We start from the raw sequence: 12516 nt of genomic DNA, 5'->3' as shown, positions 1-12516 counted from the left end.
TCATGAGAAAATATCAGAAAGACCCAAACTAAGGAGCATTCTACACGTAACTGGCCAATAACTCTTCAAAAGGGTCAAGGGCATTGAATAATGAAAACAGAGGAACTATAATAAATTGGAGAAAACTAAGGAGATATAACAACTAAGTGTAATATATGGGATTCTGGATTGGATCTTGGACCAGGAAAAGGACGTGAGTGGGAAAACTGGTAAAATCTGTTAAGGTCTGTAGATTAGTTAACAGTATTTATCAATGTGAAAAGCTCACACAATCAATAGAAAGGCTGGAAAACCAGGCTATATAATGAGCTCCATGGAAAGCTGAGTGGTCATAATTATAGGCAATGTCATGACACAGGAATAATTTAATTATGGCACCACTGCCTTGCAGCTACATGGGTGCTACTGGGCCCTGGATGTTCCTGCTGCCATCAGAATGAATTCTAACTATCCCTGCTTCTTTGCTTCCCATGATTACACTGAAAGCCCCAGGAAGATAGCCAAACTTACACTGCCTGCCAAAACCTTAGTTATAAAAGTTTAAAATAAGCATCAGTATTTGTCAACTGTCCAGGTGGGACCCCGCTTTCCCACTAAGGCTGCCACAGTGGCAAACAAAAGGAAAGGATTCAAATGTTGGGCAACTAAAAGGCAACAAATACGCAGTATGTGAAATAATTTAAACTATTTTAATGGAGTTGAACAGGTACATTGATGTTTAGAATTTTTAAAGTGGCTTCACTATAAAGGGGGTATAGTAAACTATGGAAGTTGTTCTTTTCGTCTGCCCAGACCATTCTCCTACCTTCTTTCTTCAGATTCCTTTGGGAAACTCCTTCTCAACTCTATGTTAGTGTTGGGGCTGCCAATGATAGGGGTAGGCATACAGGACCTGAAATTGAGATATGGACATTGGGAGAGTGATTTATTTCTTCCACTGCAATTGCTTAACTGGGAGGGTGTGAGTGTGAAGCCTTTGAAAGCATTTGTCTGCCACTAGGAGAGAATCTATTTGAAGAATAAAGCAATGCAAACCAAGAGTGGAGAAAGTCCTGACAGCGGTCTTTGAGGCTCTGGATGCAGTCTCAAGATCTACCCTTGGACCTCCCAATTACATGCGCTAATAAATCTTTTGGGGAATTCAATTGCTGTCATTCGTATCCAGAAGTGTTCTGACATAGTGCAATGCATAAGATGTAGAAGATAATATCCTTTCTGTTTTGAGTTCTACAATTAAAGAGTAATGAAGAAATACAATTCCCCCACTTCCCATAGTGGGGGTAGGAAGGATATTTGGTCATCAATTCATATAAAAGTTTTAAAGGTAAAGAAAAATGCAACTTCTCTTAGGATCAAAGGGAACTATGGCCTGGTAAAAGAAAAGCTGGGAAGTTAATTGCTTGAGAAAGTCAAAATCAGGAGTAAAAGACGTATATTAAAGCTATACCATAGGAAATTCATGTTTGTTATAAGACTTTCTTAATAGGAAAGAAATAATTGAATGTTTCATAAGGTTATTTTTTTTTAAAGATTACAATTTGGGGGCGCCTGGGTGGCTCAGCTGTTAAGCGTCTGCCTTCGGCTCAGGTCATGATCCCAGAGTCCTGGGATCGAGCCCCACATCAGGCTCCCTGCTCAGCGGAGAGCCTACTTCTCCCTCTCCCACTCCCCCTGCTTGTGTTCCCTTTCTCGCTGTGTCTCTCTCTCTCTGTCAAATAAATAAAAATAAAATCTTCAAAAAAAAAAAAAAAGATTACAATCTGGCCTGCATGAGGTGGTATACAACTTAAATAATGTTGTAATAAAAGCCAAAGGATGCATTACAGTCAGATTTATCATTACCTACCTATTAAATCCTAACTTCTCTGGACCTCTGGTTTCTCACTTTTAACACAAGCATCTCTTTACACCTCTAAAATTGCGATTGAACATTAAAAGTTCATTTAGTCTGACAATTACATTTTTTTGCTACTACCAACATACATGAGCTTAGACAAGCATGAAGAGTAAGTAGAACAAATTTCAAATCATAAATTTGAACATAATACAATAGAACTTGGTGATACTCAAAATTATTTTTCCAAATGGCACAAAAACAGACACATAGATGAATGGAACAGAACCCTCTTACACTGTTGGTAGGAATGCAAGCTGGTGCAGTCACTCTGGAAAACAGTATGGAGACTCCTCAAAAATTTAAAAATAGAGCTACCCTATGACCCAGCAATTGCACTACTGGGTATTTACACCAAAGATACAAATGTAGTGATCCAAAGGGGTACCTACACCCCAATGTTTATAGCAGCAATGTCCACAATAGCCAAACTGTGGAAAGAGCCCAGATGTCCATCAACAGATGAATGGATAATGAAGATGTGGTATACATATATATATATATATATACACACAATGGAATACTACTCAGCCATCAAAAAAATGAAAGCTTGCCATTTGCAAAAACGTGGATGAACTAGAATATTATGCTAAGCAAAATAAGGCAATCAGAGAAAGACAATTATCATATGATCTCACTCATATGTGGAGTTTAAGAAACAAAACAGTATTATAAGGGAAGGGAGGGAAAAATAAAACAAGACAAAATCAGAGAGGGAGACAAACCACAAGAGACTCTTAATCATAGGAAACAAACTGAGGGTTGCTGGAGGGGAGGTGGGTGGGGGGATGGGGTAACTGGGTGATAGACATCAAGGAGGGCACATGATATAAGGAGCACTGGGTATTATATTAGACTGATGAATCACTGAACTCTACCTCTGAAACTAATAACACATTATATGTTAATTAATTGAATTTAAATAAAAGAATAAAATAAAAATTCTTTTCCCAACTGCTTTATGTATTTCATTTTTTTACTGTACTGTGCTTTTAAATCTATTGACTAGCCCTCTTTTCAACTTGTGATGCATATCTAGAAATCCATCCATTGCTTCAACCACTTAAAAAAACTTTTTATTGTAGTAAAATATACAGAACACAAAATTTACCATTTTAATCTTTCTTTGCTTTTTCAAATGTGGTGGAATACACATAAAATTTACCGTCTGAACCATTTTTAATTGTACAGATGAATGGTATTAGGTACATTCACAGTGTTGGGTTACCATCACCACCATCTATCTCTAGATCTCTTTTCACCTTGCAAAACTGATACTCTGTACCCATTAAACAATAACTCCCTATTCCCTCTTCTCTAAGCCCCTAGCAACCGCCATTTTATTTTCTGTCTCTATGAATCTGATTACTCTCATATAAATGGAACCATACAGGATTTGTCTTTTTGTGACTCGTTTATTTCACTTAGCATTATGCCTTCAAAGTCCATCCATGTCATAGCATGTATCAGAATTTCTTTCCAAGGCTGAATAATATACCATGGTATATACATACCACATTTTGCTTATCCATTCATCCATCAATGGACAGTTGGTTTGCTGCTATTATGAATAAGGCTGCTATGAACATTGGTGTACAAATATCTCTTCAAGTCCCTGCTTTCACTTCTTTGGAGTATATACCCAGAAGTAGAATTTCTGGATTATATGGTAATTCTATCTTTAACTTTTTGAGGAGCCACCATACCATTTTCTACAGCAGTTGCACTACTTTATATTCCCATAGGCAATGCTCAAGGGTTCAGTTGAGAACTACTTTTATACATTAAAATGTTTTATTATTTTTAAATAATATGCATTTCAATAACAATCACTGAAATAATCATCTAACCATGCTAATACAGCTATTATTTTCTAAAACCCAAAAGTTTTCTCATTTGTATAATTTTACAGAACAGTAATATTTTATATAATTTTTTTCTGCATTATACATCTAAGCATTTTCCATGACATTACAACACCCCAAATTATCATTTTAATGTCTGTATCATATTCAACCAAAGGGAAATACTATTGTTTTCTTTTTTTTTTTAATTTTTTTTTTTTAAGATTTTATTTATTTATTTATTTGAGACAGAGAGAATGAGAGAGAGAGAGCACATGAGAGGGGGGAGGGTCAGAGGCAGAAGCAGGCTCCCTGCCGAGCAGGGAGCCCGATGCGGGACTCGATCCAGTGACTCCAGGATCATGACCTGAGCCGAAGGCAGTCGCTTAACCAACTGAGCCACCCAGGCGCCCTATTGTTTTCTTAATCATTGAACCTTTGAACATTCAAGTTGCTTCCAATTTACATCATTAGAAATATACAAAAAACACATATGCTCACATATCCTTTTTTTCTGTTGAATACTTTCCATAGGAAGGTATCAATGTTAAAATGTTTACACATTTTTATATAGTTGTTGACAAATATCACTAAATTTATTTCCAAAGGATAACAATTTGTATTACCCTAGCAGTCTCACCACAGTGACCCATGACTAGAGGGAGTTATCCTTTTATGCATCTCTAATTCCCTAACAAGCTGCCTATCACCTGGTAAACACACAATACATGTTTACTAATTGAATTCAGGAATGAATAAATGAGAATGCCATTTAACTGAATCCTTACCATTACTGAATCTTATTTTTTTGCTAATTTATGATAGCCAGTGCATTTTAGACTGGCTTAAACTATTTTAAAGCAATAAAAATTGGGGCACCTGGGTGCCTCAGTCGGTTGGGTCTTCGGCTTTGGTCATGATCCCAGGGTCCTGGGATCGAGCCCTGCATCAGGCTCCCTGCTCGGCGGGAAGCCTGCTTCTCCCTCTCCCACTCCCCCTCCTTGTGTTCCCTCTCTTGCTGTCTCTCTGTCAAATAAATAAATTAAAAAAAAAAAGGCAATAAAAATTGCAGGCATTGGCCTGCAAATCACAAGGCCCATAAAAAATGAATCTTCTTGCTGGCATAAAAGTCTTTCTTGGTATGTAAACATTTTCCTATACATTGCCAGGTGTAATGTAATTTCACTCAATTATAACCTTTCATTCTAAACATAAAATAGTATTGTGGGGTCACTTTCCTTACTTGCCATCTTTTGTGGTATTGGGTAGATATAATCTCTATTTAGTATTTATGTATTAGCAAACAAAATAGTATCAGCCATTCTTAACTCATCATAACCAAAATGTCATTGGCTCTAGGTTTTCTTTGTCTTGTTTTTTGTTGTGAATTTTCTAGCCATTAAACTGTGAGTTCTTTGACATTAAATAATATTTCTATTTCATCTTTGTACCTGCCAAACTGACAAAACTTTGCATGATAGGAATCAACAAATATTTTTGGTATACATATTATGCTATATATTTTGTTTGATTTAATTGAGAATAATTTTAAAGAATCATGATAAAAATCAATTATATATGTATTAAAAATATACATTATAAGGTACCCTCTTTATGTTAGGGTACTAGAATAAAATTACCAGATAAAAAGGAAGATTTAAACTATCCTGAAATTCAGTGTAGTAATTCTTCTTCAAATTATAATGGGAATGTTACAAAACTGTCAAATTCTTCCCAAAGCAATCTTCAAGTTAATCAACATAGACAATCATTCTTTTCATTTCTATGGCAATAAGAAAATTTTAAGCAGTATCTTTTGATTGGAGTTGTCTTGAAAATTACTTTGTTGGAGGCCTTTATTTTAAAATGCAACAAGACTGAAATATTAAATGTAATTTGTCATGCAGCCTAGAGAAAGAATGAAGCATTTGGTACATTTTTCCTAATTGTTTCTGATTGCTGCCTGGGTAGCTCCAGCACTTCTCCATCTTCAAAATCACCTTCCAGGGCTTCAACATCTTTGACCATTACTTTTAATCAAAGGGGCTAAACATAAAATAAATTTGACTATTATGTAGCAGAAATCTTAACAATACTGGCTTTCACATTTTTATTTAATTGACCTTAAAGAGAGAGGCCTCAGAAACTAAACTGTTAATGAATTCTGATTAAGGTGACAAATTACCTAATGTTAATACTGACAGAAATCACTGTCCCAGGAAAAGTGGTCAATACTAAAGTCAATGGAATTCAGTTTTCCAATGATAATCATGTTTCGTGAGGGCCTGTTTAACAATAAATAAAGCTCATTCGTATGTTTAAAGTGTGATTATTTAGAAAACTTATACACCTTAAAAATTTGCATGAATTTCCTTCACACTAAGAGCACTGTTTTCTTAAATTTCCACATTGTAATCTGATACATATTGTTAAGCAATACATATTGTTAAAAATACATTAACAGGATGAAGCAGGGAGCCGTGATTCCGCGGGCAGATATTGGAGGATAAACGGCAGCGGGAGGGTGCCTGGCGCTGGGGATCCTACACCGCTGGTGAGCGACAGCCTTGCGTGCTGGGGACGGGCACAGACTCTCAGACTGGTAGCAGTGGGGAAAGGACTTTAGGGCAGCCCCCGGGGTGGAAACCCGGAGTGGTGGGGTCACGCACGCGCGAACTGGGAGCGGCTGGCAGTTTTAGAAGCACAAAGGGCAGAGACGTGCCCCGACCTGGAGGCAGGACTGGGAGCACTACGGAGGGGCGCACAACCCAGGACGCTGCAGTTTATAGCAGCATGGACAGAAATGGAGACGGTGTGGCCTGGAGAGCTCACTGAAGAACAGACTGCAGTCTCTCTGCTCTGAGGCAGAGGGTTGGAAATGGTCTCTTCTGCTCTGACTCGCAGAAGAGATGCAGAAAGCCGCCAGGGAAAGCCGCCAGAGAACAAAAGCCCCAAAAACTGATTCCCGCTGAGCCCATCCCCCGCCACAGGGGCACAGGGCAACTCCGCCCAAACAGGGTTGCCTGAGTAACAGCGCCGCAGGCCCCTCCCGCAGAAGACAGGCTGGGAAAACAAGAGGCCAGCAACCCTAAGGTCCCAAGAAAACAGGCGCATCTTGCTTGGGTTCTGGTCAATAATTTGGACTCTATACATTCCCTCAAACACCCATCAACAGAATGACTAGGAGGAGGAGCCCCCAAAAGAGAAAAGACTCAGAGATTATGACTTATGCTGCAGATTTACAAATGGATGCAGATACAACCAAGATGTCGGAGATGGAATTCAGGCTAGCAATTGTGAAGACAATGGTTAGAATGGAGAAATCACTTAATGGCAACATAGAGTCTCTAAGGGCAGAAATGAAAGGTGAATTGGCAGAACTTAAAAATGCTATCAATGAGATCCAATCCAATCTAGATAATCTAACAGCTAGGGTAACTGAGGCAGAAGAGAGAATAAGCAACCTGGAAGACAATATAATAGATAAAAAGGGAAAAGAGGAGGCCAGGGAAAAACAACTCAGAATCCATGAAAATAGAATCAGAGAAATAAGCGACACCATGAAGTGTTCCAATGTCAGAAAAATTGGAATCCCGGAGGGAGTGGAGAGAGAGAGAGGACTAGAAGATGTATTTGAGCAAACTGTAGCTGAGAACTTCCCTAATCTAGGGAATGAAACAAACATTCGTGTCCTAGAGGCAGAGAGGACCCCTCCCAAGATCAAGGAAAACAGGCCAACACCCCGGCATGTAATAGTAAAACTTCCAAATCTTAGAACCAAGGAAACCATCTTAAGGGCAGTTAGGGGGAAGAGATTCCTTACGTACAGAGGGAGGAACATCAGAATAACGTCAGACCTATCCACAGAGACCTGGCAAGCCAGAAGGGGCTGAAAGACATATTCAGGGTACTAAACGAGAAGAACATGCAGCCAAGAACACTTTATCCGGCAAGGCTGTCATTTAGAATGGATGGAGAGATGCAGAGCTTCCACGACCGGCAGAAACTGAAAGAATATGTGACCACTAAGCCGGCCCTGCAAGAAATATTAAGGGGAGTTCTATAAAAGGAGTAAGACCCCAAGAGTGATATACAACAGATATTTACAGGGACAATCTATAACAACAACGTCTTCACAGGCAACATGATAACAATTAATTCATATCTTTCAATAATCACTCTCAATGTGAATGGCCTAAACGCTCCCATAAAACGGCACAGGGTTGCAGACTGGATAAAAAGACAGGATCCATCCATATGCTGCCTACAAGAGATTCATTTTGAACCTAAAGATACATCCAGACTGAAAGTGAAGGGATGGAGATCCATCTTCCATGCCAGCAGATCTCAAAGGAAAGCTGGGATAGCAATTCTTATATCAGACAAATTAGATTTTTTTTTAAATTTTTTATTGTTATGTTAATCACCATATATTACATCATTAGTTTTAGATGTAGTGTTCCATGATTCATTGTTTGTGCATAACACCCAGTGCTCCATGCAGAACGTGCCCTCTTTAATACCCATTACCAGGCTAACCCATCCTCCTACCCCTCTCCCCTCTAGAACCCTCAGTTTGTTTTTCAGAGTCCATCGTCTCTCATGGCTTGTCTCCCCCTCCGATTTCCCCCCCTTCATTCTTCCCCTCCTGCTATCTTTTTTTTTTTTCTTAACATATATTACATTATTTGTTTCAGAGGTACAGATCTGAGATTCAACAGTCTTGCACAATTCACAGCGCTTACCAGAGCACATACCCTCCAAATTAGATTTTAAACTAAAGTCTGTAATTAGAGACACAGAAGGACACTATATCATTCTTAAAGGATCTATCCAACAAGAAGATCTAACAATTGTAAATATCTATGCCCCCAACAAGGGAGCAGCCATCTACATAAGCCAACTGTTAACCAAAATAGTCATATTGATAACAATACGTTAATTGTAGGAGACCTCAATACTCCACTCTCAGCAATGGACAGATCATCTAAGCAGAAAATCAACTAGGAAACAAGAGCTTTGAATGATACATTGGACCAGATGGACCTCATAGATATTGACAGAACATTCCACCCTAAAACAACAGAATACTCATTCTTCTCGAGCGCACATGGAACTTTCTCCAGAATAGACCATATACTGGCTCACAAATCAGGTCTCAACCGATACCAAAAGATTGAGATTATTCCCTGCATATTCTCAGAGCACAATGCTTTAAAACTGGAACTTAATCACAAGAAAAAATTGGCAGAAATTCAAACACTTGGAAGCTAAAGACCACTCTGCTCAAGAATGTTTGGGTCAACCAGGAAATCAAAGAAGAACTTAAACAATTCATGGAAACTAATGAGAATGAAAACACATCGGTCCAAAACCTATGGGATACTGCAAAGGCGGTCCTAAGGGGGAAATACATAGCCATCCAAGCCTCACTCAAAAAAATAGAAAAATCCCGAATTCACCAACTAACTCTACACCTTAAAGAACTAGAGAAAAAGCAACAAACGACGCCTAAGCCATGCATTAGAAGAGAAATAATTAAAATTAGAGCAGAAATCAATGAATTAGAAACCAGAAACACAGTAGATCAGATCAACGAAACTAGAAGTTGGTTCTTTGAAAGAATTAATAAGATCGATAAACCACTGGCCAGACTTATCCAAAAGAAAAGAGAAAGGACCCAAATTAATAAAATTATGAATGAAAGGGGAGAGATCACGACTAACACCAAGGAAATAGAAACAATTCTTAGAAATTCTTATCAACAACTCTATGCCAATAAACTGAGCAATCTGGATGAAATGGAGGCCTTCCTGGAAACCTATAAGCTGCCAAGACTGAAACAGGAAGAAATTGACAACCTGAATAGGCCAATAACCAGTAACGAGATTGAAGCAGTGATCGAAAACCTCCCCAAAAACAAGAGTCCAGGGCCTGATGGATTCCCTGGGGAATTCTACCAAGCATTCAAAGAAAAAATAATACCTATTCTACTGAAGCTGTTTCAAAAAATAGAAACAGAAGGAAAGCTTCCAAACTCATTCTATGAGGCCAGCATTACCTTAATCCCCAAACCAGGCAAAGACCCCTTCAAAAAGGAGAATTTCAGACTGATATCCCTGATGAATATGGATTCCAAAATCCTCAACAAAATCCTAGCTCATAGGATCCAACAATACATTAAAAGGATCATCCACCACGACCAAGTGGGATTTATCCCCGGGATGCAAGGGTGGTTCAACATTTGCAAATCAATCAATGTGATAGAACACATTAATAAGAGGAGGGAGAAGAACCATATGGTCCTCTCAATTGATGCAGAAAAAGCATTTGACAAAATACAACACCCTTTCCTGATTAAAACTCTTCAGAGTATAGGATAGAGGGAACATTCCTCAAGTTAATAAAATCCATCTATGAAAAACCCATAGTGAATATCATCCTCAATGGGGAAAAGCTGAGAGCCTTTCCCTTAAGATCAGGAACACATCAAGGATGCCCACTCTCACCACTATTGTTCAACATAGTATTAGAAGTCCTAGCAACAGCAATCAGACAACAAAAAGAAATGAAAGGTATTCAAATTGGCAAAGAAGAAGTCAAACTCTCTCTTTTCGCAGATGACATGATACTTTATGTGGAAAACCCAAAAGACTCCACCCCCAAATTACTAGAACTCATCCAGCAATTCAGTAATGTGTCAGGATACAAAATCAATGCACAGAAATCAGTTGCTTTCTTATACACTAACAACGCAACTGTAGAAAGAGAAATTAGAGAAACGATTCCATTTACGATAGCACCAAAAACCATAAGATACGTCGGAATAAACCTAACCAAAGAGGTAAAGGATCTATACTCTAGGAACTACAAAACACTCATGAAAGAAATTGAAGAAGACACAAAAAGATGGAAAAATATTCCATGCTCATGGATCGGAAGAATAAACATTGTTAAAATGTCTATGCTACCCAGAGCAATCTATACCTTCAATGCCATCCCGATCAAAATTCCAATGACATTTTTCAAAGTGCTGGAACAAACAATCTTAAAATTTTTATGGAATCAGAAAAGACCCCAAATCGCCAAGGAAATCTTGAAAAAGAAAAACAAACCCGGGGGCATCACGTTGCCCAATTTCAAGCTATATTACAAAGCTGTGATCACCAAGACAGCATGGTACTGGCACAAAAACAGACATATAGACCAATGGAACAGAATAGAGAACCCAGGTATGGACCCTCAACTCTATGGTCAAATAATCTTTGACAAAGCAGGAAAAAACATGGAATGGAAAAAAGACAGTCTCTTCAATAAATGGTGCTGGGAAAATTGGACAGCCACATGCAGAAGAATGAAATTCGACCATTCTCTAACACCATTCACAAAGATAAACTCAAAGTGGATGAAAGATCTCAATGTGAGACAGGAATCCATCAAAATCCTAGAGGAGAACATAGGCAGTAGCCTCTTTGACATCGCCCACAGCAACTTCTTTCAAGATACATCTCCAAAAGCTAGTGAAACAAAAGCAAAAATGAACTTTTGGGACTTCATCAAGATAAAAAGCTTCTGCACAACAAAGGAAACAGTCAACAAAACAAAGAGGCAACCCACAGAATGGGAGAAGATAATTGCAAATGACACTACAGATAAAGACTGGTATCCAAGACCTATAAAGAACTTCTCGAACTCAACACCCAAAAAACAAATAATCAAGTCAAAAAATGGGCAGAAGACATGAAAAGACACTTTTCTGAAGAAGACATACAAATGGCTAACAGACACATGAAAAATGTTCATCATCATTAGCCATCAGGGAAATCCAAATCAAAACCACACTGAGATACCACCTCACACCAGTTAGAATGGCAAAAATGCGATTAAGAATTCCTCGTATCAGTGAGGTCATATGATACATGTCTTTCTCTGTTTGACTTATTTCGCTCAACATAATACCCTCCAGTTCCATCCACGTCGTTGCAAATGGCAAGATCTCATTCCTTTTGATGGCTGCATAATATTCCATTGTATCTATATACCACATCTTCTTTATCCATTCATCTGTCGATGGACATCTTGGCTCTTTCCACAGTTTGGCTATTGTGGACATTGCTGCTATAAACATCAGGGTGCACTGAGGGTTCTAGAGGGGAGGGGGGTGGGAGGATGGGTTAGCCTGGTGATGGGTATTGAGGAGGGCACATTCTGCATGGAGCACTGGATGTTATGCACAAACAATGAATCATGGAACACTACATCTAAAACTAATGATGTAATGTATGGGGATTAACATAAGAATAAAAAAAATTAAAAAAAAAAAAGAATGGCAAAAATGGACAGGGAAAGAAACAACAAATGTTGGAGAGGTTGTGGAGAAAGGGGAACCCTCTTACACTGTTGGTGGGAATGCAAGTTGGTACAGCCACTTTGGAAAACAGTGTGGAGGTGCCTCAAAAATTTAAAAATAGTGCTACCCTATGACCCAGCAATTGCACTACTGGGTATTTACCCCAAAGACACAGATGTAGTGAAAAGAAGGGCCATATGCACCCCAATGTTCATAGCAGCAATGTCCACAATAGCCAAACTGTGGAAAGAGCCGAGATGCCCTTCAATAGATGAATGGATAAAGAAGATGTGGTCCATATATACAATGGAATATCACTCAGCCATCAGAAAGGATGAATACCCAACTTTTACATCAACATGGATGGGACTGGAGGAGATTATGCTAAGTGAAATAAGTCAAGCAGAGAAAGTCAATTATCATATGGT

The sequence above is a fragment of the Neomonachus schauinslandi genome, chromosome 9 (assembly GCF_002201575.2).
Source record: "Neomonachus schauinslandi chromosome 9, ASM220157v2, whole genome shotgun sequence".
NCBI lineage: Eukaryota > Metazoa > Chordata > Mammalia > Carnivora > Phocidae > Neomonachus > Neomonachus schauinslandi.
The sequence above is the reverse complement of the archived record's forward strand: the minus strand, read 5'-3'. Positions refer to the sequence as shown.